The sequence below is a fragment of the Argiope bruennichi genome, chromosome 4 (assembly GCF_947563725.1).
Source record: "Argiope bruennichi chromosome 4, qqArgBrue1.1, whole genome shotgun sequence".
NCBI classification, from domain to species: domain Eukaryota; kingdom Metazoa; phylum Arthropoda; class Arachnida; order Araneae; family Araneidae; genus Argiope; species Argiope bruennichi.
Genome location: NC_079154.1, coordinates 128,271,836 through 128,296,260, shown reverse-complemented (window position 1 = coordinate 128,296,260; position 24,425 = coordinate 128,271,836).

The following is a 24,425-nucleotide window of genomic DNA, read 5'->3' as shown; positions in this document are numbered from 1 at the left end:
AGTGAATTATTCCAAGTCATATACGTCAAAAATAGAATTTAATTTCAAAAAATTTCTATATTTATTCGAAATTTTAGTTGCCGAGTTCACGCATATGCGCAGAATTCATTCGTATTCTTAGCATTGTGCATTTAGACCAGATTGACACCGTATATAAAATTTTGCTGGACAGCCGTAATGAGAATCTTAGACCTTTCAGAAGAGCTCGGGTTACGAGGCTTGGTGGCTGCATCGGCAGAGTGTGGCACTTAGTTTTGCAGGTCTTCAGTTCGAGGCTCGAAGCCGACAAATGGTTTTATATATTTTTCTTTCTTTTAAATTTATTATAACCAATTTTCGCCATCATTCCTACAGTTAAAGTGAATTATTCCAATTCATATACGCCAAAAATAGAATTTAATTTAAAAAAATTTCTATATTTATTCGAAATTTTAGTTGCCGAGTTCACGCACATGCGCAGAATTCATTCGTATTCTTAGCATTGGGCTTTTAGACCAGATTGACACCGTATATAAAATTTTGCTGACCAGCTGTAATGAGAATCTTACACCTTTCAGAAAAGCACGGGTTACGAGGCTTGTTGGCTGGATCGGCAGAGTGTGGCACTTAGTTTTGTAGGTCTTCAGTTCGAGGCTCGAAGCCGACGAATGTTTTTATATATTTTTCTTTTTTTTAAATTTATTATAACCAATTTTCGCCATCATTCCTACAGTTAACCTGAATTATTCCAAGTCATATACGTCAAAAATAGAATTTTATTTAAAAAATGTCTATATTTATTCGAAATTTTAGTTGCCGAGTTCACGCATATGCGCAGAATTCATTCGTATTCTTAGCATTGTGCTTTTAGACCAGATTGACACCGTATATAAAATTTTGATGGACAGCCGTAATGAGAATCTTAGACCTTTCAGAAAAACTCGGGTTACGAGGCTTGGTGGCTGGATCGGCAGAGTGTGGCACTTAGTTTTGCAGGTCTTCAGTTCGAAGCTCGAAGCCGACGAATGTTTTTATATATTTTTCTTTTTTTTTAAAATTTATTATAACCAATTTTCGCCATCATTCCTACAGTTAAAGTGAATTATTCCAAGTCATATACGTCAAAAATAGAATTTTATTTAAAAAAATGTCTATATATTTTCGAAATTTTAGTTGCCGAGTTCACGCAAATGCGCAGAATTCATTCGTATTCTTAGCATTGTGCTTTTAGACCAGATTGACACCGTATATAAAATTTTGCTGGACAGCTGTAATGAGAATCTTACACCTTTCAGAAAAGCACGGGTTACGAGGCTTGTTGGCTGGATCGGCAGAGTGTGGCACTTAGTTTTGTAGGTCTTCAGTTCGAGGCTCGAAGCCGACGAATGTTTTTATATATTTTTCTTTTTTTTAAATTTATTATAACCAATTTTCGCCATCATTCCTACAGTTAACCTGAATTATTCCAAGTCATATACGTCAAAAATAGAATTTTATTTAAAAAATGTCTATATTTATTCGAAATTTTAGTTGCCGAGTTCACGCATATGCGCAGAATTCATTCGTATTCTTAGCATTGTGCTTTTAGACCAGATTGACACCGTATATAAAATTTTGATGGACAGCCGTAATGAGAATCTTAGACCTTTCAGAAAAACTCGGGTTACGAGGCTTCGTGGCTGGATCGGCAGAGTGTGGCACTTAGTTTTGCAGGTCTTTAGTTCGAGGCTCGAAGCCGACGAATGTTTTTATATATTTTTCTTTTTTTAAAAAATTTATTATAACCAATTTTCGCCATCATTCCTACAGTTAAAGTGAGTTATTCCAAGTCATATACGTCAAAAATAGAATTTTATTTAAAAAAATGTCTATATTTATTCGAAATTTTAGTTGCCGAGTTGACGTACATGCGCAGAATTCATTCTTATTCTTAGCATTGTGCTTTTAGACCAGATTGACACCGTATATAAAATTTTGCTGGACAGCTGTAATGAGAATCTTAGACCTTTCAGAAAAGCACGGGTTACGAGGCTTGGTGGCTGGATCGGCAGAGTGTGGCACTTAGTTTTGTAGGTCTTCAGTTCGAGACTCGAAGCCGACGAATGTTTTTATATATTTTTCTTTTTTTTTAAAATTTATTATAACCAATTTTCGCCATCATTCCTACAGTTAAAGTGAATTATTCCAAGTCATATACGTCAAAAATAGAATTTTATTTCAAAAAATTTCTATATTTATTCGAAATTTTAGTTGCCGAGTTGACGTACATGCGCAGAATTCATTCGTATTCTTAGCATTGTGCTTTTAGACCAGATTGACACCGTATATAAAATTTTGCTGGACAGCTGTAATGAGAATCTTAGACCTTTCAGAAAAGCACGGGTTACGAGGCTTGGTGGCTGGATCGGCAGAGTGTGGCACTTAGTTTTGTAGGTCTTCAGTTCGAGACTCGAAGCCGACGAATGTTTTTATATATTTTTCTTTTTTTTTTAAATTTATTATAACCAATTTTCGCCATCATTCCTGCAGTTAAAGTGAATTATTCCAAGTCATATACGTCAAAAATAGAATTTTATTTCAAAAGATGTCTATATTTATTCGAAATTTTAGTTGCCGAGTTCACGTACATGCGCAGAATTCATTCGTATTCTTAGCATTGTGCTTTTAGACCAGATTAACACCGTATATAAAATTTTGCTGGACAGCCGTAATGAGAATCTTAGACCTTTCAGAAGAGCTCGGGTTACGAGGCTTGGTGGCTGGATCGGCAGAGTAAGGCACTTAGTTTTGCAGGTTTTCAGTTCGAGGCTTTAAGCCGACAAATGTTTTTATATATTTTTCTTTTTTTTTTAATTTTTTATAACCAATTTCGACATCATTCCTTCAGTTAAAGTGAATTATTCCAAGTCATATACGTCAAAAATAGAATTTAATTTAAAAAAATGTCTATATTTATTCGAAATTTTAGTTGACGAGTTCACGCACATGCGCAGAATTCATTCGTATTCTTAGCATTGTGCTTTTAGGCCAGATTGACACCGTATATAAAATTTTGCTGGACAGCCGTAATGAGAATCTTAAAACCTTTCAGAAGAGCTCGGGTTACGAGGCTCGGTGGCTGCATCGGCAGCGTGTGGCACTTAGTTTTGCAGGTCTTCAGTTCGAGACTCGAAGCCGACGAATGTTTTTATATATTTTTCTTTTTTTCTAAAATTTATTATAACCAATTTTCTCCCTCATTCCTAAAGTTAAAGTGAATTATTCCAAGTCATATACGTCAAAAATAGAATTTAATTTAAAAAAAGTTCTATATTTATTCGAAATTTTAGTTGCCGAGTTCACGCAAATGCGCAGAATTTATTCGTATTCTTAGCATTGTGCTTTTAGACCAGATTGACACCGTATATAAAATTTTGCTGGACAGCTGTAATGAGAATCTTAGACCTTTCAGAGAAGCACGGGTTACGAGGCTTGGTGGCTGGATCGGCAGAGTATGGCACTTAGTTATGCAGGTCTTCAGTTCGAGTCTCTAAGCCGACAAGCAATTTTATATATTTTCCTTTTTTTTTTAAATTTAATATAAACAATTTTCTCCATCATTCCTATAGTTAAAGAGAATTATTCCAAGTCATATACGTCAAAAATAGAATTTTATTTCAAAAAATTTCTATATTTATTCGAAATTTTAGTTGCCGAGTTCACGCATATGCGCAGAATTCATTCGTATTCTTAGCATTGTGCATTTAGACCAGATTGACACCGTATATAAAATTTTGCTGGACAGCCGTAATGAGAATCTTAGACCTTTCAGAAGAGCTCGGGTTACGAGGCTTGGTGGCTGCATCGGCAGAGTGTGGCACTTAGTTTTGCAGGTCTTCAGTTCGAGGCTCGAAGCCGACGAATGTTTTTATATATTTTTCTTTTTTTTTTAAATTTATTATAACCAATTTTCGCCATCATTCCTACAGTTAAAGTGAATTATTCCAAGTCATATACGTCAAAAATAGAATTTTATTTCAAAAAATGTCTATATTTATTCGAAATTTTAGTTGCCGAGTTCACGTACATGCGCAGAATTCATTCGTATTCTTAGCATTGTGCTTTTAGACCAGATTGACACTGTATATAAAATTTTGCTGGACAGCCGTAATGAGAATCTTAGAGCTTTCAGAAGAGCTCGGATTACGAGGCTTGGTGGCTGGATCGGCAGAGTGTGGCACTTAGTTTTGTAGGTCTTCAGTTCGAGGCTCGAAGCCGACGAATGTTTTTATATATTTTTCTTTTTTTTTTAAATTTATTATAACCAATTTTCGCCATCATTCCTACAGTTAAAGTGAATTATTCCAAGTCATATACGTCAAAAATAGAATTTTATTTAAAAAATGTCTATATTTATTCGAACTTTTAGTTGCCGAGTTCACGCATATGCGCAGAATTCATTCGTATTCTTAGCATTGTGCTTTTAGACCAGATTGACACCGTATATAAAATTTTGATGGACAGCCGTAATGAGAATCTTAGACCTTTCAGAAAAACTCGGGTTACGAGGCTTGGTGGGTGGATCGGCAGAGTGTGGCACTTAGTTTTGCAGGTCTTCAGTTCGAGACTCGAAGCCGACGAATGTTTTTATATATTTTTCTTTTTTTTTAAAATTTATTATAACCAATTTTCTCCCTCATTCCTAAAGTTAAAGTGAATTATTCCAAGTCATATACGTCAAAAATAGAATTTAATTTAAAAAAAGTTCTATATTTATTCGAAATTTTAGTTGCCGAGTTCACGCAAATGCGCAGAATTCATTCGTATTCTTAGCATTGTGCTTTTAGACCAGATTGACACCGTATATAAAATTTTGCTGGACAGCTGTAATGAGAATCTTAGACCTTTCAGAAAAGCACGGGTTACGAGGCTTGGTGGCTGGATCGGCAGAGTATGGCACTTAGTTTTGCAGGTCTTCAGTTCGAGTCTCTAAGCCGACAAGCAATTTTATATATTTTCCTTTTTTTTTTAAATTTAATATAACCAATTTTCTCCATCATTCCTATAGTTAAAGAGAATTATTCCAAGTCATATACGTCAAAAATAGAATTTAATTTCAAAAAATTTCTATATTTATTCGAAATTTTAGTTGCCGAGTTCACGCATATGCGCAGAATTCATTCGTATTCTTAGCATTGTGCATTTAGACCAGATTGACACCGTATATAAAATTTTGCTGGACAGCCGTAATGAGAATCTTAGACCTTTCAGAAGAGCTCGGGTTACGAGGCTTGGTGGCTGCATCGGCAGAGTGTGGCACTTAGTTTTGCAGGTCTTCAGTTCGAGGCTCGAAGCCGACGAATGTTTTTATATATTTTTATTTTTTTTTTAAATTTATTATAACCAATTTTCGCCATCATTCCTACAGTTAAAGTGAATTATTCCAAGTCATATACGTCAAAAATAGAATTTTATTTCAAAAAATGTCTATATTTATTCGAAATTTTAGTTGCCGAGTTCACGTACATGCGCAGAATTCATTCGTATTCTTAGCATTGTGCTTTTAGACCAGATTGACACTGTATATAAAATTTTGCTGGACAGCCGTAATGAGAATCTTAGAGCTTTCAGAAGAGCTCGGATTACGAGGCTTGGTGGCTGGATCGGCAGAGTGTGGCACTTAGTTTTGTAGGTCTTCAGTTCGAGGCTCGAAGCCGACGAATGTTTTTATATATTTTTCTTTTTTTTTTAAATTTATTATAACCAATTTTCGCCATCATTCCTACAGTTAAAGTGAATTATTCCAAGTCATATACGTCAAAAATAGAATTTTATTTAAAAAATGTCTATATTTATTCGAACTTTTTGTTGCCGAGTTCACGCATATGCGCAGAATTCATTCGTATTCTTAGCATTGTGCTTTAGACCAGATTGACACCGTATATAAAATTTTGATGGACAGCCGTAATGAGAATCTTAGACCTTTCAGAAAAACTCGGGTTACGAGGCTTGGTGGCTGGATCGGCAGAGTGTGGCACTTAGTTTTGCATGTCTTCAGTTCGAGACTCGAAGCCGACGAATGTTTTTATATATTTTTCTTTTTTTTTTAAATTTATTATAACCAATTTTCTCCCTCATTCCTAAAGTTAAAGTGAATTATTCCAAGTCATATACGTCAAAAATAGAATTTAATTTAAAAAAAGTTCTATATTTATTCGAAATTTTAGTTGCCGAGTTCACGCAAATGCGCAGAATTCATTCGTATTCTTAGCATTGTGCTTTTAGACCAGATTGACACCGTATATAAAATTTTGCTGGACAGCTGTAATGAGAATCTTAGACCTTTCAGAAAAGCACGGGTTACGAGGCTTGGTGGCTGGATCGGCAGAGTATGGCACTTAGTTTTGCAGGTCTTCAGTTCGAGTCTCTAAGCCGACAAGCAATTTTATATATTTTCCTTTTTTTTTTAAATTTAATATAACCAATTTTCTCCATCATTCCTATAGTTAAAGAGAATTATTCCAAGTCATATACGTCAAAAATAGAATTTAATTTCAAAAAATTTCTATATTTATTCGAAATTTTAGTTACCGAGTTCACGCATATGCGCAGAATTCATTCGTATTCTTAGCATTGTGCATTTAGACCAGATTGACACCGTATATAAAATTTTGCTGGACAGCCGTAATGAGAATCTTAGACCTTTCAGAAGAGCTCGGGTTACGAGGCTTGGTGGCTGCATCGGCAGAGTGTGGCACTTAGTTTTGCAGGTCTTCAGTTCGAGGCTCGAAGCCGACGAATGTTTTTATATATTTTTCTTTTTTTTTAAATTTATTATAACCAATTTTCTCCATCATTCCTACAGTTAAAGTGAATTATTCCAAGTCATATACGTCAAAAATAGAATTTTATTTCAAAAAATGTCTATATTTATTCGAAATTTTAGTTGCCGAGTTCACGTACATGCGCAGAATTCATTCGTATTCTTAGCATTGTGCTTTTAGACCAGATTGACACTGTATATAAAATTTTGCTGGACAGCCGTAATGAGAATCTTAGAGCTTTCAGAAGAGCTCGGATTACGAGGCTTGGTGGCTGGATCGGCAGAGTGTGGCACTTAGTTTTGTAGGTCTTCAGTTCGAGGCTCGAAGCCGACGAATGTTTTTATATATTTTTCTTTTTTTTTTAAATTTATTATAACCAATTTTCGCCATCAATCCTACAGTTAACCTGAATTATTCCAAGTCATATACGTCAAAAATAGAATTTTATTTAAAAAATGTCTATATTTATTCGAAATTTTAGTTGCCGAGTTCACGCATATGCGCAGAATTCATTCGTATTCTTAGCATTGTGCTTTTAGACCAGATTGACACCGTATATAAAATTTTGCTGGACAGCCGTAATGAGAATCTTAGACCTTTCAGAAGAGCTCGGGTTACGAGGCTTCGTGGCTGGATCGGCAGAGTAAGGCACTTAGTTTTGCAGGTTTTCAGTTCGAGGCTTTAAGCCGACAAATGTTTTTATATATTTTTCTTTTTTTTTAAATTTTTTATAACCAATTTCGCCATCATTCCTTCAGTTAAAGTGAATTGTTCCAAGTCATATACGTCAAAAATAGAATTTAATTTAAAAAAATGTCTATATTTATTCGAAATTTTAGTTGACGAGTTCACGCACATGCGCAGAATTCATTCGTATTCTTAGCATTGTGCTTTTAGACCAGATTGACACCGTATATAAAATTTTGCTGGACAGCCGTAATGAGAATCTTAAAACCTTTCAGAAGAGCTCGGGTTACGAGGCTCGGTGGCTGCATCGGCAGCGTGTGGCACTTAGTTTTGCAGGTCTTCAGTTCGAGACTCGAAGCCGACGAATGTTTTTATATATTTTTCTTTTTTTTTTAATTTATTATAACCAATTTTCTCCCTCATTCCTAAAGTTAAAGTGAATTATTCCAATTCATATACGTCAAAAATAGAATTTAATTTAAAAAAAGTTCTATATTTATTCGAAATTTTAGTTGCCGAGTTCACGCAAATGCGCAGAATTCATTCGTATTCTTAGCATTGTGCTTTTAGACCAGATTGACACCGTATATAAAATTTTGCTGGACAGCTGTAATGAGAATCTTAGACCTTTCAGAAAAGCACGGGTTACGAGGCTTGGTGGCTGGATCGGCAGAGTATGGCACTTACTTTTGCAGGTCTTCAGTTCGAGTCTCTAAGCTGACAAATAATTTTATATATTTTCCTTTTTTTTTAAATTTAATATAACCAATTTTCTCCATCATTCCTATAGTTAAAGAGAATTATTCCAAGTCATATACGTCAAAAATAGAATTTAATTTCAAAAAATTTCTATATTTATTCGAAATTTTAGTTGCCGAGTTCACGCATATGCGCAGAATTCATTCGTATTCTTAGCATTGTGCATTTAGACCAGATTGACACCGTATATAAAATTTTGCTGGACAGCCGTAATGAGAATCTTAGACCTTTCAGAAGAGCTCGGGTTACGAGGCTTGGTGGCTGCATCGGCAGAGTGTGGCACTTAGTTTTGCAGGTCTTCAGTTCGAGGCTCGAAGCCGACGAATGTTTTTATATATTTTTCTTTTTTTTTAAAATTTATTATAACCAATTTTCGCCATCATTCCTACAGTTAAAGTGAATTATTCCAAGTCATATACGTCAAAAATAGAATTTTATTTCAAAAAATGTCTATATTTATTCGAAATTTTAGTTGCCGAGTTGACGTACATGCGCAGAATTCATTCGTATTCTTAGCATTGTGCTTTTAGACCAGATTGACACTGTATATAAAATTTTGCTGGACAGCCGTAATGAGAATCTTAGAGCTTTCAGAAGAGCTCGGATTACGAGGCTTGGTGGCTGGATCGGCATAGTGTGGCACTTAGTTTTGCAGGTCTTCAGTTCGAGGCTCGAAGACGACAAATGTTTTTATATATTTTTCTTTTTTTTAAATTTATTATAACCAATTTTCGCCATCAATCCTACAGTTAACCTGAATTATTCCAAGTCATATACGTCAAAAATAGAATTTTATTTAAAAAATGTCTATATTTATTCGAAATTTTAGTTGCCGAGTTCACGCATATGCGCAGAATTCATTCGTATTCTTAGCATTGTGCTTTTAGACCAGATTGACACCGTATATAAAATTTTGCTGGACAGCCGTAATGAGAATCTTAGACCTTTCAGAAGAGCTCGGGTTACGAGGCTTGGTGGCTGGATCGGCAGAGTAAGGCACTTAGTTTTGCAGGTTTTCAGTTCGAGGCTTTAAGCCGACAAATGTTTTTATATATTTTTCTTTTTTTTTAAATTTTTTATAACCAATTTCGCCATCATTCCTTCAGTTAAAGTGAATTATTCCAAGTCATATACGTCAAAAATAGAATTTAATTTAAAAAAATGTCTATATTTATTCGAAATTTTAGTTGACGAGTTCACGCACATGCGCAGAATTCATTCGTATTCTTAGCATTGTGCTTTTAGACCAGATTGACACCGTATATAAAATTTTGCTGGACAGCCGTAATGAGAATCTTAAAACCTTTCAGAAGAGCTCGGGTTACGAGGCTCGGTGGCTGCATCGGCAGAGTGTGGCACTTAGTTTTGCAGGTCTTCAGTTCGAGGCTCGAAGCCGACGAAGGTTTTTATATATTTTTCTTTTTTTTTTAAATTTATTATAACCAATTTTCGCCATCATTCCTACAGTTAAAGTGAATTATTCCAAGTCATATACGTCAAAAATAGAATTTTATTTAAAAAAATGTCTATATTTATTCGAAATTTTAGTTGCCGAGTTGACGTACATGCGCAGAATTCATTCGTATTCTTAGCATTGTGCTTTTAAACCAGATTGACACCGTATATAAAATTTTGCTGGACAGCCGTAATGAGAATCTTAGAGCTTTCAGAAGAACTCGGGTTACGAGGCTTGGTTGCTGGATCGGCAGCGTGTGGCACTTAGTTTTGCAGGTCTTCAGTTCGAGACTCGAAGCCGACGAATGTTTTTATATATTTTTCTTTTTTTTTTTAAATTTATTATAACCAATTTTCTCCCTCATTCCTAAAGTTAAAGTGAATTATTCCAAGTCATATACGTCAAAAATAGAATTTAATTAAAAAAAAGTTCTATATTTATTCGAAATTTTAGTTGCCGAGTTCACGCAAATGAGCAGAATTCATTCGTATTCTTAGCATTGTGCTTTTAGACCAGATTGACACCGTATATAAAATTTTGCTGGACAGCTGTAATGAGAATCTTAGACCTTTCAGAAAAGCACGGGTTACGAGGCTTGGTGGCTGGATCGGCAGAGTGTGGCACTTAGTTTTGTAGGTCTTCAGTTCGAGGCTCGAAGCCGACGAATGTTTTTATATATTTTTCTTTTTTTTTAAAATTTATTATAACCAATTTTCGCCATCATTCCTACAGTTAAAGTGAATTATTCCAAGTCATATACGTTAAAAATAGAATTTTATTTAAAAAATGTCTATATTTATTCGAAATTTTAGTTGCCGAGTTCACGCACATGCGCAGAATTCATTCGTATTCTTAGCATTGTGTTTTTAGACCAGATTGACACCGTATATAAAATTTTGCTCGACAGCCGTAATGAGAATCTTAGACCTTTCAGAAGAGCTCGGGTTACGAGGCTTGGTGGCTGCATCGGCAGAGTGTGGCACTTAGTTTTGCAGGTCTTCAGTTCGAGGCTCGAAGCCGACAAATGTTTTTATATATTTTTCTTTTTTTTAAATTTCTTATAACCAATTTTCGCCATCATTCCTACAGTTAAAGTGAATTATTCCAATTCATATACGTCAAAAATAGAATTTAATTTAAAAAAATTTCTATATTTATTCGAAATTTTAGTTGCCGAGTTCACGCACATGCGCAGAATTCATTCGTATTCTTAGCATTCTGCTTTTAGACCAGATTGACACCGTATATAAAATTTTGCTGGACAGCTGTAATGAGAATCTTAGACCTTTCAGAAAAGCACGGGTTACGAGGCTTGGTGGCTGGATCGGCAGAGTATGGCACTTAGTTTTGTAGGTCTTAAGTTCGAGGCTCGAAGCCGACGAATGTTTTTATATATTTCTCTTTTTTTTTTCAATTTTATTATAACCAATTTTCGCCATCATTCCTACAGTTAAAGTGAATTATTCCAAGTCATATACGTCAAAAATAGAATTTAATTTTAAAAAATGTCTATATTTATTCGAAATTTTAGTTGCCGAGTTCACGCACATGCGCAGAATTCATTCGTATTCTTAGCATTGTGCATTTAGACCAGATTGACACCGTATATAAAATTTTGCTGGACAGCCGTAATGAGAATCTTAGACCTTTCAGAAGAGCTCGGGTTACGAGGCTTGGTGGCTGAATCAGCAGAGTGTGGCACTTAGTTTTGCATGTCTTCAGTTCGAGGCTTTAAGCCGACAAATGTTTTTATATATTTTTCTTTTTTTTAAAATTTATTATAACCAATTTCGCCATCATTCCTTCAGTTAAAGTGAATTATTCCAAGTCATATACGTCAAAAATAGAATTTAATTTAAAAATTGTCTATATTTATTCGAAATTTTAGTTGACGAGTTCACGCACATGCGCAGAATTCATTCGTATTCTTAGCATTGTGCTTTTAGACCAGACTGACACCATATATAAAATTTTGCTGGACAGCCGTAATGAGAATCTTAGACCTTTCGGAAGAGCTCGGGTTACGAGGCTTGGTTACTGGATCGGCAGAGTGTGGCACTTAGTTTTGCAGGTCTTCAGTTCGAGTCTCGAAGCCGACAAATGTTTTTATACATTTTTCTTTTTTTTTAAATTTAATATAACCAATTTTCTACATCATTCCTACAGTTAAAGTAAATTATTCCAAGTCATATACGTCAAAAATAGAATTTTATTTAAAAAAATGTCTATATTTATTCGAAATTTTAGTTGCCGAGTTGACGTACATGCGCAGAATTCATTCGTATTCTTAGCATTGTGCTTTTAGACCAGATTGACACCGTTTATAAAATTTTGCTGGACAGCCGTAATGAGAATCTTAGACCTTTCAGAAGAGCTCGGGTTACGAGGCTTGGTGGCTGCATCAGCAGAGTGTGGCACTTAGTTTTGTAGGTCTTCAGTTCGAGGCTCGAAGCCGACGAATGTTTTTATAAATTTTTCTTTTTTTTTTTAAATTTATTATAACCAATTTTCGCCATCATTCCTACAGTTAAAGTGAATTATTCCAAGTCATATACGTCAAAAATAGAATTTTATTTCAAAAAATGTCTATATTTATTCGAAATTTTAGTTGCCGAGTTCACGTACATGCGCAGAATTCATTCGTATTCTTAGCATTGTGCTTTTAGACCAGATTGACACTGTATATAAAATTTTGCTGGACAGCCGTAATGAGAATCTTAGACCTTTCGGAAGAGCTCGGGTTACGAGGCTTGGTTACTGGATCGGCAGAGTGTGGCACTTAGTTTTGCAGGTCTTCAGTTCGAGTCTCGAAGCCGACAAATGTTTTTATATATTTTTCTTTTTTTTAAATTTATTATAACCAATTTTCGCCATCATTCCTACAGTTAAAGTGAATTATTCCAATTCATATACGTCAAAAATAGAATTTAATTTAAAAAATTTCTATATTTATTCGAAATTTTAGTTGCCGAGTTCACGCACATGCGCAGAATTCATTCGTATTCTTAGCATTGGGCTTTTAGACCAGATTGACACCGTATATAAAATTTTGCTGGACAGCTGTAATGAGAATCTTAGACCTTTCAGAAAAGCACGGGTTACGAGGCTTGGTGGCTGGATCGGCAGAGTGTGGCACTTAGTTTTGTAGGTCTTCAGTTCGAGGCTCGAAGCTGACGAATGTTTTTATAAATTTTTCTTTTTTTTTTTAATTTATTATAACCAATTTTCGCCATCATTCCTACAGTTAAAGTGAATTATTCCAAGTCATATACGTCAAAAATAGAATTTTATTTCAAAAAATGTCTATATTTATTCGAAATTTTAGTTGCCGAGTTGACGTACATGCGCAGAATTCATTCGTATTCTTAGCATTGTGCTTTTAGACCAGATTGACACCGTTTATAAAATTTTGCTGGACAGCTGTAATGAGAATCTTAGACCTTTCAGAAAAGCACGGGTTACGAGGCTTGGTGGCTGGATCGGCAGAGTGTGGCACTTAGTTTTGTAGGTCTTCAGTTCGAGGCTCGAAGCCGACGAATGTTTTTATAAATTTTTCTTTTTTTTTAAATTTATTATAACCAATTTTCGCCATCATTCCTACAGTTAACCTGAATTATTCCAAGTCATATACGTCAAAAATAGAATTTTATTTAAAAAATGTCTATATTTATTCGAAATTTTAGTTGCCGAGTTCACGCATATGCGCAGAATTCATTCGTATTCTTAGCATTGTGCTTTTAGACCAGATTGACACCGTATATAAAATTTTGCTGGACAGCCGTAATGAGAATCTTAGACCTTTCGGAAGAGCTCGGGTTACGAGGCTTGGTTACTGGATCGGCAGAGTGTGGCACTTAGTTTTGCAGGTCTTCAGTTCGAGTCTCGAAGCCGACAAATGTTTTTATACATTTTTCTTTTTTTTTAAATTTAATATAACCAATTTTCTACATCATTCCTACAGTTAAAGTAAATTATTCCAAGTCATATACGTCAAAAATAGAATTTTATTTCAAAAAATGTCTATATTTATTCGAAATTTTAGTTGCCGAGTTGACGTACATGCGCAGAATTCATTCGTATTCTTAGCATTGTGCTTTTAGACCAGATTGACACCGTTTATAAAATTTTGCTGGACAGCCGTAATGAGAATCTTAGACCTTTCAGAAGAGCTCGGGTTACGAGGCTTGGTGGCTGCATCAGCAGAGTGTGGCACTTAGTTTTGCAGGTCTTCAGTTCGAGGCTCGAAGCCGACAAATGTTTTTATATATTTTTCTTTTTTTTTAATTTATTATAACCAATTTTCGCCATCATTCCTACAGTTAAAGTGAATTATTCCAATTCATATACGTCAAAAATAGAATTTAATTTAAAAAAATTTCTATATTTATTCGAAATTTTAGTTGCCGAGTTCACGCACATGCGCAGAATTCATTCGTATTCTTAGCATTGGGCGTTTAGACCAGATTGACACCGTATATAAAATTTTGCTGGACAGCTGTAATGAGAATCTTAGACCTTTCAGAAAAGCACGGGTTACGAGGCTTGGTGGCTGGATCGGCAGAGTGTGGCACTTAGTTTTGTAGGTCTTCAGTTCGAGGCTCGAAGCCGACAAATGTTTTTATAAATTTTTCTTTTTTTTTTAAATTTATTGTAACCAATTTTCGCCATCATTCCTACAGTTAAAGTGAATTATTCCAAGTCATATACGTCAAAAATAGAATTTTATTTCAAAAAATGTCTATATTTATTCGAAACTTTAGTTGCCGAGTTCACGTACATGCGCAGAATTCATTCGTATTCTTAGCATTGTGCTTTTAGACCAGATTGACACTGTATATAAAATTTTGCTGGACAGCCGTAATGAGAATCTTAGAGCTTTCAGAAGAGCTCGGATTACGACGCTTGGTGGCTGGATCGGCATAGTGTGGCACTTAGTTTTGCAGGTCTTCAGTTCGAGGCTCGAAGCCGACAAATGTTTTTATATATTTTTCTTTTTTTTAAATTTATTATAACCAAGTTTCGCCATCATTCCTACAGTTAACCTGAATTATTCCAAGTCATATACGTCAAAAATAGAATTTTATTTAAAAAATGTCTATATTTATTCGAAATTTTAGTTGCCGAGTTCACGCATATGCGCAGAATTCATTCGTATTCTTAGCATTGTGCTTTTAGACCAGATTGACACCGTATATAAAATTTTGCTGGACAGCCGTAATGAGAATCTTAGACCTTTCAGAACAGCTCGGGTTACGAGGCTTGGTGGCTGGATCGGCAGAGTGTGGCACTTAGTTTTGCAGGTTTTCAGTTCGAGGCTTTACGCCGACAAATGTTTTAATATATTTTTCTGTTTTTTTAAATTTTTTATAACCAATTTTCGCCATCATTCCTACAGTTAAAGTGAATTATTCCAATTCATATACGTCAAAAATAGAATTTAATTTAAAAAAATTTCTATATTTATTCGAAAATTTAGTTGCCGAGTTCACGCACATGCGCAGAATTCATTCGTATTCTTAGCATTGGGCTTTTAGACCAGATTGACACCGTATATAAAATTTTGCTGGACAGCTGTAATGAGAATCTTAGACCTTTCAGAAAAGCACGGGTTACGAGGCTTGGTGGCTGGATCGGCAGAGTGTGGCACTTAGTTTTGTAGGTCTTCAGTTCGAGGCTTTAAGCCGACAAATGTTTTTATATATTTTTCTTTTTTTTTAAATTTATTATAACCAATTTCGCCATCATTCCTTCAGTTAAAGTGAATTATTCCAAGACATATACGTCAAAAATAGAATTTAATTTAAAAATTGTCTATATTTATTCGAAATTTTAGTTGACGAGTTCACGCACATGCGCAGAATTCATTCGTATTCTTAGCATTGTCCTTTTAGACCAGACTGACACCGTATATAAAATTTTGCTGGACAGCCGTAATGAGAATCTTAGACCTTTCAGAAGAGCTCGGGTTACGAGGCTTGGTGGCTGCATCAGCAGAGTGTTGCACTTAGTTTTGCAGGTCTTCAGTTCGAGGCTCGAAGCCGACAAATGTTTTTATATATTTTTCTTTTTTTTTAAATTTATTATAACCAATTTTCGCCATCATTCCTACAGTTAAAGTGAATTATTGCAATTCATATACGTCAAAAATAGAATTTAATTAAAAAAAATTTTTATATTTATTCGAAATTTTAGTTGCCGAGTTCACGCACATGCGCAGAATTCATTCGTATTCTTAGCATTGGGCTTTTAGACCAGATTGACACCGTATATAAAATTTTGCTGGACAGCTGTAATGAGAATCTTAGACCTTTCAGAAAAGCACGGGTTACGAGGCTTGGTGGCTGGATCGGCAGAGTGTGGCACTTAGTTTTGTAGGTCTTCAGTTCGAGACTCGAAGCCGACGAATGTTTTTATAAATTTTTCTTTTTTTTTTAAATTTATTATAACCAATTTTCGCCATCATTCCTACAGTTAAAGTGAATTATTCCAAGTCATATACGTCAAAAATAGAATTTTATTTAAAAAATGTCTATATTTATTCGAAATTTTAGTTGCCGAGTTCACGCATATGCGCAGAATTCATTCGTATTCTTAGCATTGTGCTTTTAGACCAGATTGACACCGTATATAAAATTTTGCTGGACAGCCGTAATGAGAATCTTAGACCTTTCAGAAGAGCTCGGGTTACGAGGCTTGGTTGCTGGATCGGCATAGTGTGGCACTTAGTTTTGCAGGTCTTCAGTTCGAGGCTCGAAGCCGACAAATGTTTTTATATATTTTTCTTTTTTTTAAATTTATTATAACCAAGTTTCGCCATCATTCCTACAGTTAACCTGAATTATTCCAAGTCATATACGTCAAAAATAGAATTTTATTTAAAAAATGTCTATATTTATTCGAAATTTTAGTTGCCGAGTTCACGCATATGCGCAGAATTCATTCGTATTCTTAGCATTGTGCTTTTAGACCAGATTGACACCGTATATAAAATTTTGCTGGACAGCCGGAATGAGAATCTTAGACCTTTCAGAAGAGCTCGGGTTACGAGGCTTGGTGGCTGGATCGGCAGAGTGTGGCACTTAGTTTTGCAGGTTTTCAGTTCGAGGCTTTACGCCGACAAATGTTTTAATATATTTTTCTGTTTTTTTAAATTTTTTATAACCAATTTTCGACATCATTCCTACAGTTAAAGTGAATTATTCCAATTCATATACGTCAAAAATAGAATTTAATTTAAAAAAATTTCTATATTTATTCGAAATTTTAGTTGCCGAGTTCACGCACATGCGCAGAATTCATTCGTATTCTTAGCATTGGGCTTTTAGACCAGATTGACACCGTATATAAAATTTTGCTGGACAGCTGTAATGAGAATCTTAGACCTTTCAGAAAAGCACGGGTTACGAGGCTTGGTGGCTGGATCGGCAGAGTGTGGCACTTAGTTTTGTAGGTCTTCAGTTCGAGGCTTTAAGCCGACAAATGTTTTTATATATTTTTCTTTTTTTTTAAATTTATTATAACCAATTTCGCCATCATTCCTTCAGTTAAAGTGAATTATTCCAAGACTTATACGTCAAAAATAGAATTTAATTTAAAAATACTCTATATTTATTCGAAATTTTAGTTGACGAGTTCACGCACATGCGCAGAATTCATTCGTATTCTTAGCATTGTGCTTTTAGACCAGACTGACACCGTATATAAAATTTTGCTGGACAGCCGTAATGAGAATCTTAGACCTTTCGGAAGAGCTCGGGTTACGAGGCTTGGTTACTGGATCGGCAGAGTGTGGCACTTAGTTTTGCAGGTCTTCAGTTCGAGTCTCGAAGCCGACAAATGTTTTTATACATTTTTCTTTTTTTTTTAAATTTAATATAACCAATTTTCTACATCATTCCTACAGTTAAAGTAAATTATTCCAAGTCATATACGTCAAAAATAGAATTTTATTTAAAAAAATGTCTATATTTATTCGAAATTTTAGTTGCCGAGTTGACGTACATGCGCAGAATTCATTCGTATTCTTAGCATTGTGCTTTTAGACCAGATTGACACCGTTTATAAAATTTTGCTGGTCAGCCGTAATGAGAATCTTAGAGCTTTCAGAAGAGCTCGGATTACGACGCTTGTTGGCTGGATCGGCATAGTGTGGCACTTAGTTTTGCAGGTTTTCAGTTCGAGGCTTTACGCCGACAAATGTTTTAATATATTTTTCTGTTTATTTTAAATTTTTTATAACCAATTTTCGCCATCATTCCTACAGTTAAAGTGAATTATTCCAATTCATATACGTCAAAAATAGAATTTAATTAAAAAAAATTTCTATATTTATTCGAAATTTTAGTTGCCGAGTTCACGCACATGCGCAGAATTCATTCGTATTCTTAGCATTGGGCTTTTAGACCAGATTGACACCGTATATAAAATTTTGCTGGACAGCTGTAATGAGAATCTTAGACCTTTCAGAAAAGCACGGGTTACGAGGCTTGGTTGCTGGATCGGCAGCGTGTGGCACTTAGTTTTGCAGGTCTTCAGTTCGAGACTCGAAGCCGACGAATGTTTTTATATATTTTTCTTTTTTTTTTAAATTTATTATAACCAATTTCGCCATCATTCCTTCAGTTAAAGTGAATTATTCCAAGACATATACGTCAAAAATAGAATTTAATTTAAAAATTGTCTATATTTATTCGAAATTTTAGTTGACGAGTTCACGCACATGCGCAGAATTCATTCGTATTCTTAGCATTGTGCTTTTAGACCAGACTGACACCGTATATAAAATTTTGCTGGACAGCCGTAATGAGAATCTTAGACCTTTCGGAAGAGCTCGGGTTACGAGGCTTGGTTACTGGATCGGCAGAGTGTGGCACTTAGTTTTGCAGGTCTTCAGTTCGAGTCTCGAAGCCGACAAATGTTTTTATACATTTTTCTTTTTTTTTAAATTTAATATAACCAATTTTCTACATCATTCCTACAGTTAAAGTAAATTATTCCAAGTCATATACGTCAAAAATAGAATTTTATTTAAAAAAATGTCTATATTTATTCGAAATTTTAGTTGCCGAGTTGACGTACATGCGCAGAATTCATTCGTATTCTTAGCATTGTGCTTTTAGACCAGATTGACACCGTTTATAAAATTTTGCTGGACAGCCGTAATGAGAATCTTAGACCTTTCAGAAGAGCTCGGGTTACGAGGCTTGGTGGCTGCATCAGCAGAGTGTGGCACTTAGTTTTGCAGGTCTTCAGTTCGAGGCTCGAAGCCGACAAATGTTTTTATATATTTTTCTTTTTTTTAAATTTATTATAACCAATTTTCGCCATCATTCCTACAGTTAAAGTGAATTATTCCAATTCATATACGTCAAAAATAGAATTTAATTTAAAAAAATTTCTATATTTATTCGAAATTTTAGTTGCCGAGTTCACGCACATGCGCAGAATTGATTCGTATTCTTAGCATTGGGCTTTTAGACCAGATTGACACCGTATATAAAATTTTGCTGGACAGCTGTAATGAGAATCTTAGACCTTTCAGAAAAGCACGGGTTACGAGGCTTGGTGGCTGGATCGGCAGAGTGTGGCACTTAGTTTTGTAGGTCTTCAGTTCGAGGCTCGAAGCCTACGAATGTTTTTATAAATTTTTCTTTTTTTTTTAAATTTATTATAACCAATTTTCGCCATCATTCCTACAGTTAAAGAGAATTATTCCAAGTCATATACGTCAAAAATAGAATTTTATTTCAAAAAATGTCTATATTTATTCGAAATTTTAGTTGCCGAGTTCACGTACATGCGCAGAATTCATTCGTATTCTTAGCATTGTGCTTTTAGACCAGATTGACACTGTATATAAAATTTTGCTGGACAGCCGTAATGAGAATCTTAGAGCTTTCAGAAGAGCTCGGATTACGACGCTTGGTGGCTGGATCGGCATAGTGTGGCACTTAGTTTTGCAGGTCTTCAGTTCGAGGCTCGAAGCCGACAAATGTTTTTATATATTTTTCTTTTTTTTTAATTTATTATAACCAAGTTTCGCCATCATTCCTACAGTTAACCTGAATTATTCCAAGTCATATACGTCAAAAATAGAATTTTATTTAAAAAATGTCTATATTTATTCGAAATTTTAGTTGCCGAGTTGACGTACATGCGCAGAATTCATTCGTATTCTTAGCATTGTGCTTTTAGACCAGATTGACACCGTTTATAAAATTTTGCTGGACAGCCGTAATGAGAATCTTAGACCTTTCAGAAGAGCTCGGGTTACGAGGCTTGGTGGCTGCATCAGCAGAGTGTGGCACTTAGTTTTGCAGGTCTTCAGTTCGAGGCTCGAAGCCGACAAATGTTTTTATATATTTTTCTTTTTTTTAAATTTATTATAACCAATTTTCGCCATCATTCCTACAGTTAAAGTGAATTATTCCAATTCATATACGTCAAAAATAGAATTTAATTTAAAAAAATTTCTATATTTATTCGAAATTTTAGTTGCCGAGTTCACGCACATGCGCAGAATTGATTCGTATTCTTAGCATTGGGCTTTTAGACCAGATTGACACCGTATATAAAATTTTGCTGGACAGCTGTAATGAGAATCTTAGACCTTTCAGAAAAGCACGGGTTACGAGGCTTGGTGGCTGGATCGGCAGAGTGTGGCACTTAGTTTTGTAGGTCTTCAGTTCGAGGCTCGAAGCCTACGAATGTTTTTATAAATTTTTCTTTTTTTTTTAAATTTATTATAACCAATTTTCGCCATCATTCCTACAGTTAAAGAGAATTATTCCAAGTCATATACGTCAAAAATAGAATTTTATTTCAAAAAATGTCTATATTTATTCGAAATTTTAGTTGCCGAGTTCACGTACATGCGCAGAATTCATTCGTATTCTTAGCATTGTGCTTTTAGACCAGATTGACACTGTATATAAAATTTTGCTGGACAGCCGTAATGAGAATCTTAGAGCTTTCAGAAGAGCTCGGATTACGACGCTTGGTGGCTGGATCGGCATAGTGTGGCACTTAGTTTTGCAGGTCTTCAGTTCGAGGCTCGAAGCCGACAAATGTTTTTATATATTTTTCTTTTTTTTTAATTTATTATAACCAAGTTTCGCCATCATTCCTACAGTTAACCTGAATTATTCCAAGTCATATACGTCAAAAATAGAATTTTATTTAAAAAATGTCTATATTTATTCGAAATTTTAGTTGCCGAGTTCACGCATATGCGCAGAATTCATTCGTATTCTTAGCATTGTGCTTTTAGACCAGATTGACACCGTATATAAAATTTTGCTGGACAGCCGCAATGAAAATCTTAGACCTTTCAGAAGAGCTCGGGTTACGAGGCTTGGTGGCTGCATCAGCAGAGTGTGGCACTTAGTTTTGCAGGTCTTCAGTTCGAGGCTCGAAGCCGACAAATGTTTTTATATATTTTTCTTTTTTTTAAATTTATTATAACCAATTTTCGCCATCATTCCTACAGTTAAAGTGAATTATTCCAATTCATATACGTCAAAAATAGAATTTAATTTAAAAAAATTTCTATATTTATTCGAAATTTTAGTTGCCGAGTTCACGCACATGCGCAGAATTGATTCGTATTCTTAGCATTGGGCTTTTAGACCAGATTGACACCGTATATAAAATTTTGCTGGACAGCTGTAATGAGAATCTTAGACCTTTCAGAAAAGCACGGGTTACGAGGCTTGGTGGCTGGATCGGCAGAGTGTGGCACTTAGTTTTGTAGGTCTTCAGTTCGAGGCTCGAAGCCTACGAATGTTTTTATAAATTTTTCTTTTTTTTTTAAATTTATTATAACCAATTTTCGCCATCATTCCTACAGTTAAAGAGAATTATTCCAAGTCATATACGTCAAAAATAGAATTTTATTTCAAAAAATGTCTATATTTATTCGAAATTTTAGTTGCCGAGTTCACGTACATGCGCAGAATTCATTCGTATTCTTAGCATTGTGCTTTTAGACCAGATTGACACTGTATATAAAATTTTGCTGGACAGCCGTAATGAGAATCTTAGAGCTTTCAGAAGAGCTCGGATTACGACGCTTGGTGGCTGGATCGGCATAGTGTGGCACTTAGTTTTGCAGGTCTTCAGTTCGAGGCTCGAAGCCGACAAATGTTTTTATATATTTTTCTTTTTTTTTAATTTATTATAACCAAGTTTCGCCATCATTCCTACAGTTAACCTGAATTATTCCAAGTCATATACGTCAAAAATAGAATTTTATTTAAAAAATGTCTATATTTATTCGAAATTTTAGTTGCCGAGTTCACGCATATGCGCAGAATTCATTCGTATTCTTAGCATTGTGCTTTTAGACCAGATTGACACCGTATATAAAATTTTGCTGGACAGCCGCAATGAAAATCTTAGACCTTTCAGAAGAGCTCGGGTTACGAGGCTTGGTGGCTGGATCGGCAGAGTGTGGCACTTAGTTTTGCAGGTTTTCAGTTCGAGGCTTTACGCCGACAAATGTTTTAATATATTTTTCTGTTTTTTTAAATTTTTTATAACCAATTTTCGCCATCATTCCTACAGTTAAAGTGAATTATTCCAATTCATATACGTCAAAAATAGAATTTAATTAAAAAAAATTTCTATATTTATTCGAAATTTTAGTTGCCGAGTTCACGCACATGCGCAGAATTGATTCGTATTCTTAGCATTGGGCTTTTAGACCAGATTGACACCGTATATAAAATTTTGCTGGACAGCTGTAATGAGAATCTTAGACCTTTCAGAAAAGCACGGGTTACGAGGCTTGGTGGCTGGATCGGCAGAGTGTGGCACTTAGTTTTGTAGGTCTTCAGTTCGAGGCTTTAAGCCGACAAATGTTTTTATATATTTTTCTTTTTTTTAAAATTTATTATAACCAATTTCGCCATCATTCCTTCAGTTAAAGTGAATTATTCCAAGACATATACGTCAAAAATAGAATTTAATTTAAAAATTGTCTATATTTATTCGAAATTTTAGTTGACGAGTTCACGCACATGCGCAGAATTCATTCGTATTCTTAGCATTGTGCTTTTAGACCAGACTGACACCGTATATAAAATTTTGCTGGACAGCCGTAATGAGAATCTTAGACCTTTCGGAAGAGCTCGGGTTACGAGGCTTGGTTACTGGATCGGCAGAGTGTGGCACTTAGTTTTGCAGGTCTTCAGTTCGAGTCTCGAAGCCGACAAATGTTTTTATACATTTTTCTTTTTTTTTTAAATTTAATATAACCAATTTTCTACATCATTCCTACAGTTAAAGTAAATTATTCCAAGTCATATACGTCAAAAATAGAATTTTATTTAAAAAAATGTCTATATTTATTCGAAATTTTAGTTGCCGAGTTCACGTACATGCGCAGAATTCATTCGTATTCTTAGCATTGTGCTTTTAGACCAGATTGACACTGTATATAAAATTTTGCTGGACAGCCGTAATGAGAATCTTAGAGCTTTCAGAAGAGCTCGGATTACGACGCTTGGTGGCTGGATCGGCATAGTGTGGCACTTAGTTTTGCAGGTCTTCAGTTCGAGGCTCGAAGCCGACAAATGTTTTTATATATTTTTCTTTTTTTTAAATTTATTATAACCAAGTTTCGCCATCATTCCTACAGTTAACCTGAATTATTCCAAGTCATATACGTCAAAAATAGAATTTTATTTAAAAAATGTCTACATTTATTCGAAATTTTAGTTGCCGAGTTCACGCATATGCGCAGAATTCATTCGTATTCTTAGCATTGTGCTTTTAGACCAGATTGACACCGTATATAAAATTTTGCTGGACAGCCGTAATGAGAATCTTAGACCTTTCAGAAGAGCTCGGGTTACGAGGCTTGGTGGCTGGATCGGCAGAGTGTGGCACTTAGTTTTGCAGGTTTTCAGTTCGAGGCTTTACGCCGACAAATGTTTTAATATATTTTTCTGTTTTTTTAAATTTTTTATAACCAATTTTCGCCATCATTCCTACAGTTAAAGTGAATTATTCCAATTCATATACGTCAAAAATAGAATTTAATTTAAAAAAATTTCTATATTTATTCGAAATTTTAGTTGCCGAGTTCACGCACATGCGCAGAATTCATTCGTATTCTTAGCATTGGGCTTTTAGACCAGATTGACACCGTATATAAAATTTTGCTGGACAGCTGTAATGAGAATCTTAGACCTTTCAGAAAAGCACGGGTTACGAGGCTTGGTGGCTGGATCGGCAGAGTGTGGCACTTAGTTTTGCAGGTCTTCAGTTCGAGGCTCGAAGCCGACAAATGTTTTTATATATTTTTCTTTTTTTTTAAATTTATTATAACCAATTTTCGCCATCATTCCTACAGTTAAAGTGAATTATTCCAATTCATATACATCAAAAATAGAATTTAATTTAAAAAAATTTCTATATTTATTCTAAATTTTAGTTGCCGAGTTCACGCACATGCGCAGAATTCATTCGTATTCTTAGCATTGGGCTTTTAGACCAGATTGACACCGTATATAAAATTTTGCTGGACAGCTGTAATGAGAATCTTAGACCTTTCAGAAAAGCACGGGTTACGAGGCTTGGTGGCTGGATCGGCAGAGTGTGGCACTTAGTTTTGTAGGTCTTCAGTTCGAGGCTCGAAGCCGACGAATGTTTTTATAAATTTTTCTTTTTTTTTTAAATTTATTATAACCAATTTTCGCCATCATTCCTACAGTTAAAGTGAATTATTCCAAGTCATA